This window comes from Pistacia vera, unplaced genomic scaffold (assembly GCF_008641045.1).
Source record: "Pistacia vera cultivar Batoury unplaced genomic scaffold, PisVer_v2 Contig185, whole genome shotgun sequence".
Classification (NCBI taxonomy): domain Eukaryota; kingdom Viridiplantae; phylum Streptophyta; class Magnoliopsida; order Sapindales; family Anacardiaceae; genus Pistacia; species Pistacia vera.
Genome location: NW_022195948.1, coordinates 59,314 through 65,313, shown reverse-complemented (window position 1 = coordinate 65,313; position 6,000 = coordinate 59,314).

The following is a 6,000-nucleotide window of genomic DNA, read 5'->3' as shown; positions in this document are numbered from 1 at the left end:
GTTTGCCGTAGGCACTCCGACGCTCAAGTCAGCAAGGCTGAAAGAGATTTAATAAGAATTAAGGAGAAGAAGAATTACCAGGAGTCTTGTCGGAGGCTAGGACTACGGCGGAGGCGTCGGGTTCTTGGGAGCAAGAACTTAGGAGCAAATAGATGGTTTTGAGTGGTGTAGATTGACTGTGAGAGATTGCATCCTTAATGAGAGGGCAAGCCTCTGTTTTTATAGTGAACCTAAGGGGTTGGAATCCTAGTAGGACATTGAGTCCTCTTTTGGGAGATAATCCCTATCATAAAAGAGATATGATTTCTTAACCTTATCAGATTAAGTTTAATAGTTTAAATAAGAGTTGGAATCTTAGTAGGACACTAAGTCCTATTTTGGGAGATAATCCCTATCATGAAAGAGATATGATTTCTTGACCTTATCAGATCAAGTTTAATAGTTTGAGTAAGATTTGAAATCTTAGTAGAAGAGGAAATAGAATGAGATTCTGATTTCCTATTTATACTCTGTTGCAGGCTAATGGGCTGAAACCCAGTTTAGCTTAACTTATAGGATAGCCCAACTCATAGAGTGGGTAGGTCGCAAGGTGATTTTAAGCGTGGGCCCAATCGGGATTGGGTTGAGGCCTTGGGCCGTGACATGTTTATTTCGTTATTGGGCCCCGTCAAGCCCAAGACGATTTTTGGCCCTAACAGTTAGCCCCCCACTCTCTAAGTTAAAGAGTATTTAGCTTAGAGAGTACATTAAATCGAATGAGTGCAGACTGAGCGGATTAGTGATCGTTGTGTGGATTGGGTCAATGACTTGTCGATTTGAGGTGCAAGAACCCTTCAACCAATCTGGCTGACTGAATGTGTAGCTTTATGGACCGGACAGGGCCAATCGAAGGTGCAAATCCGTGGATCGAACAGGGTCGATCCGAAGGTGTAAATCTGTGGATCGAGTAGGCTCAATCCGAAGGTGTAAATCCATAGAAGGTGTAAATCCATGGATCGAGCAGGGTCGATCCGAAGGTGTAAATCTATGGATCGGGCAAGGTCGATCCGAAGGTGTACGTACGTTTATCAGGCAGGCTGATTTGAAGGTGTCCATACGTTAATCGGGCAAGGCCGATTTGAAGGTGTCCGTACGTTTATCGGGCAGGGCCGATTTGAAGGTGTCCGTACGTTTTATCGGGCAGGCCGATTTGAAGGTGTCCGTACGTTCATCGGGCAAGGCCGATTTGAAGGTGTCCGTACGTTTTATCGGGCAGGGCCGATTTGAAGGTGTCCGTACGTTTATCGGGCAAGGCCAATTTGAAGGTGTCCGTACGTTTATCGGGCAGGCAGACTTGAAGGTGTCCGTACATTTATCAGGTAGGCCAATTTGAAGGTGTATGCCAAGTAGAGCTTGTATGGAGCTTGCGGTCAAGTCCGCGTGACCGATTTGTAGTTTGAAACCTTTTGATTGAAGCTGGAGCAGTGACTTGCATGGCATGCATGTGTAATAGTAGACCAAATCAAGAATATGCTAAATGGAGAAGTAATAAGCCAAACAAACTCATGGCTAAATGGAGAAGTGATTCATGGCGTGCGTATATAATAAACCAAATAAATAATAAGTCAAATAGAGAAAGAAATACTATGCCTAGGATGCATGTGTTGAACAGTAGAAATACTATGCCTGAGATGCATTTGTTGAACAATAGGCTGAATGGAGAAACAATGAGCCGAATGAAGATGTTTGGCCGGATGGAGATGCATGAGGCCAAACGAAGGTGTTTGGCCGGATGGGGCTCATTTCATTGAAAGCATGAGGTTGAATGGAAATAATAACATGAAAATGTCTTTAGAGGAATAGGTCCTTGCGTAAATCCACTCAGTAGGCCGAGTGGGACTTTCATAGCCCATTGAGACGAATGTTCTTGTGACTTGTGTCGCTTAATTAATGCCCACTTGGCAAGGGACATTGACTTAATTCAGCAAGTGAAAAGGCTCAAAGAATTCCAAATAAAACGTCTAAGGAATATCAAAATCTTATTGTGCACGAGGTGGAATAGAAAGGAGACCTTTCCAAAAAATTTGACACGTGGCATTTTGGGAACAAGGTGCATTAAATGGCATAAAAATAATGCTTTGGCATCCACTCACAACCTGGAGCTTTTTCTTCTCTTCTCCTTTTAAGTTTTTATTCTTTCCAGTCGAGAGAGTGGGTGATTTTTGAAGGATCTCCAGTGCTTGGAATTGTTTGGTTTGCTGTTTGTGCTTGGGATTGGTATTGTAGAGGAAACTTCACAAGGTGAAACTACATTGGTGAAATCTGGGCAGATTTGCACTCATCTAAGGAAGCAAGATGGACGGGTTTTGGATTTTGTCTTGTTTTTCTGGTGTTTGGATAGGACAAGCGTTGGGTTGTATTGTTGGATAGGAAANTTAAATAATTATATGTGTTACATGAATTCTGATGCCATTGGATCCATTTAAATATTTTAATCGTAGGGACAATATTAAATTAACATCATGTTCTAAAATTAATTTTTCATACAAGAAACTAACTCACTAAGATTATGGTTTTTTATTATTTAAAAAAAAACTTTCTTTTTTATTTATTATTTATTATTTTGTTTTAGTGATATTAATTAAACATATGTTTTTTGATTTTATGTGTTATAATTATTTAAATTATATATATAACTTTGAAATTACTGAACTCGTTTATGTTTTACATTAAAAAATTAAATAATACCTAAAAAGCGGGAATTTTTTTTTTCTTATAAATCATAGAAAGAGCAAGTGTAATACTAATATCGTAATTTTCTATGCAGATACTTGCATAGTTTTTTTTTTTTTTTTTAAATGAAGTAGTTGAGTTTAGGATTTAAAAAAAAAAATCAATTGATATGGAGTATGGACACGTTTAATTATGTACATATATACCAATTATACTTGTAAGATTTTTTATCTATACTATATGATTGTACTATTGAGACGATGGATTGTTATTTTTGTCATGTTCATTGTTTAGATCGAAAAACTTATATTTACTTTTCTTTCTTAAAAACTTTTATTTCTCTTTTCAAATACTTTTTCAGTTTTCTCGTGTTTGATTTTTTGATGTACGGGAATACAATTTTTCAACGTACCATACAAATTTTTTCTTTTATTTTAAAAAATAAGTGACAACTACATTGCATCATATCTTTATATGATTTATAATTTATTTCATGTGATGTATTTTATTGATAGATACTTTAATATCATTTATAATTTAACAATAAATGATAAACAAGAAAAATGTTTTTCCTCTTATCAATCACACTTTTAAAAGCTTCGAGAACATTTTGTCTTCACCCAATAATAATAATATATTAATTAATAACTTTATCAAAAATTATTGAAACTCATTAATTAATAATTACCTTTTAAAACGACGCCGTAAAAGCCAGAAGATGCAACTTGATAAGTGATAAATATTCAATGGAAAATGTCTCATTCCGATAAAATTATCCGCGACGTCAAACACATTAGTTGTTATCGATATTCTGCACGTGATGTAATTCATAAAAATATGTTTAACTATCAATTTAATTCAATGAACTGCACTACACACGTATGTTATTTGTGCCTTGATCCTTGAAACTTGTTCTTGCCACACAAATACACAGTCACTCAAGGGGCACATTGTCATGTTAACAAGGTGATTCTGATTTTGATTTAAGAAATCATTAAAAAAAAAAAAAAAAAAATCTCAACCACGAAACAAACACAACCACATTTTCTCTCGAAGCAATGGCACTAATTAAACAAAGTAGTAAACATTCAAAAGCAGTAACGGATCCATAATTTTTTTTTAGGGTGAACCAAAATGAAAACTAATTACATATTTTGTGTCCATTAATATTTTTGTTAAGTTTTGTCAAAATCCAAAAATTATATATATTAATATTTAAAAAATAATAATTGATGGCCCACCCAAAAGTGGGCTGGATCCGCCTCTGTTCAAAAGGGTGAGTATTACTTGTATTAATATTAAATATAATTGTATCTGATAAATGAGTTCAGGTAGAACTCAAACTCAAAAGTTAACTCAAAGCGGATAGAAGTCAACCATATTTATATATCATAACAACCATAACATGGAATAAATACAGTTTTTAACGTGCACATACATCAAAGGCTCAAATAAACGTATCTATGATATCATGATAAATGGATTTAAATATAACTCACTCCAAAAAATTAATCAAAAAAGGATAAAACTAACCACACATGTATATTATATAAGAGTAATACTACACATACAAAATTTTTTTATAAAAATCTTCATACAAAGTGAGGTAGTAAAAAATGAATGGAAGAATAAATTTAATGAGTTTGATTTTTTATTTCATTCTTTTATTTATTTTTTGTTACTTTACTATGTATGAAAATTTTTATAAGATTTTTTTATAAATATAGTATTATTGATTATATAAAACCTCCTAAATCAGCCATGTATAAATATTGTCAAAACTCTCTTGAAAATATGACAAAAACTGTCCAACCATCTTCTCACACCGGTGACCAGTACCTAATTGAAATTGATGTTTTATTTATTTTCTTTTTTAAAAGGCTACAACTACTAACAAGATATTAACGAGAATAATGGCCATTTTGATAATTTGTCCAAGGGAAAGGGTATTTTGGTCAAACAGTCAGATGGCTATCACATCTAACCTTCGGAAGCCCGTTCCAAAGTCCAAACGAACTTCTACCCGGACATGACACCTACTTCCACAATTATTTTATTTTATTTATTTATTTATTTATCTATAATTTTAAAATTCCTTCTGCTGCCGTTTTTGAAATGTCTACATTATGCTCTAATTTTGAATATTTCTTTGTCTTTTGCATGGTCTCCTCCTTCACCAAACTAAAAACGTCATAATATTTGTAATTACCTTAAATTTCAGAAAAATAAGTACACAAATTTGACTTTTGCAACATTTTTCTTAATTTATTAATAAAAAATTAATGATTATTATAAACAGTTATGAGAATAACTCACTCTTAAAAGTTAACTTAAAATAAAAAAAAGTCCATGTCCATCCATATAAAGTGGAACATTTCTATTGTGATGTTCTATATAGGAATAACCTTTATGTAGTCATACAAAATTTTAGTCTCAACTTGAATCAATTATAAATAAGAATAAATTTCACATTATGATAAGTTATAATTTTTCTAAGTCCCGTCTTAAGGAACTTACCTCTACATAATAATAATTAATGTATATTGTAAAAAATATACGTTATTTTACATTAAAAGTTTATAATGAGATACAATATTTGTCTAAAGTTGCTTGAGAGAATAATTTATACTTTAAAGTTTTTACTACATTTTTTATCTTTCAGGTACTTAATAAGTCACCAACATAGACACATTCTTGTTGAAGTCAAAATATTTTTAACTTTTCAAGCATGTTTAGAACTTCTTGGCATGAAATTTTGGTATTTTCGTACTATCATCCTTAGATTATCTTCTTACTCTTCTTGTCTAATTATAGTAATGATTTTTTTTTTCAATTAAAATATACACGATTTGTTGCTCATTTGGATGATTGATGAAAACATTAATATCCATTTGATTATAGTAAAGTTGTCGAATCTTATCACGCAATTTTGTATTGACTATTTGATATCCATTCCCGTTACTATCATAATCCTATTAAAACAACGAATTAAAATCTTAATACTATTAAAACATTAATTATAAAATAAGAAATCAAAATAATAATTATTGCAACTACACATCTATTAAATTATAACCTCTTTATAGTAATAAATTTAGTTAGCCCCAACATTATAACTATAGAGAGGTTCTACTATATATGCATCCAGTTTATCAAATTGACGAAGCAAGATAAATACAATGTTTAACACATTCTCTTACGCTCAACGTGCATGGCCAGGTCTAAATCCATCATCGCTCCAAACAAACGTGGCTCTAATACTTGTTTATCAATTATAAATTATTTATT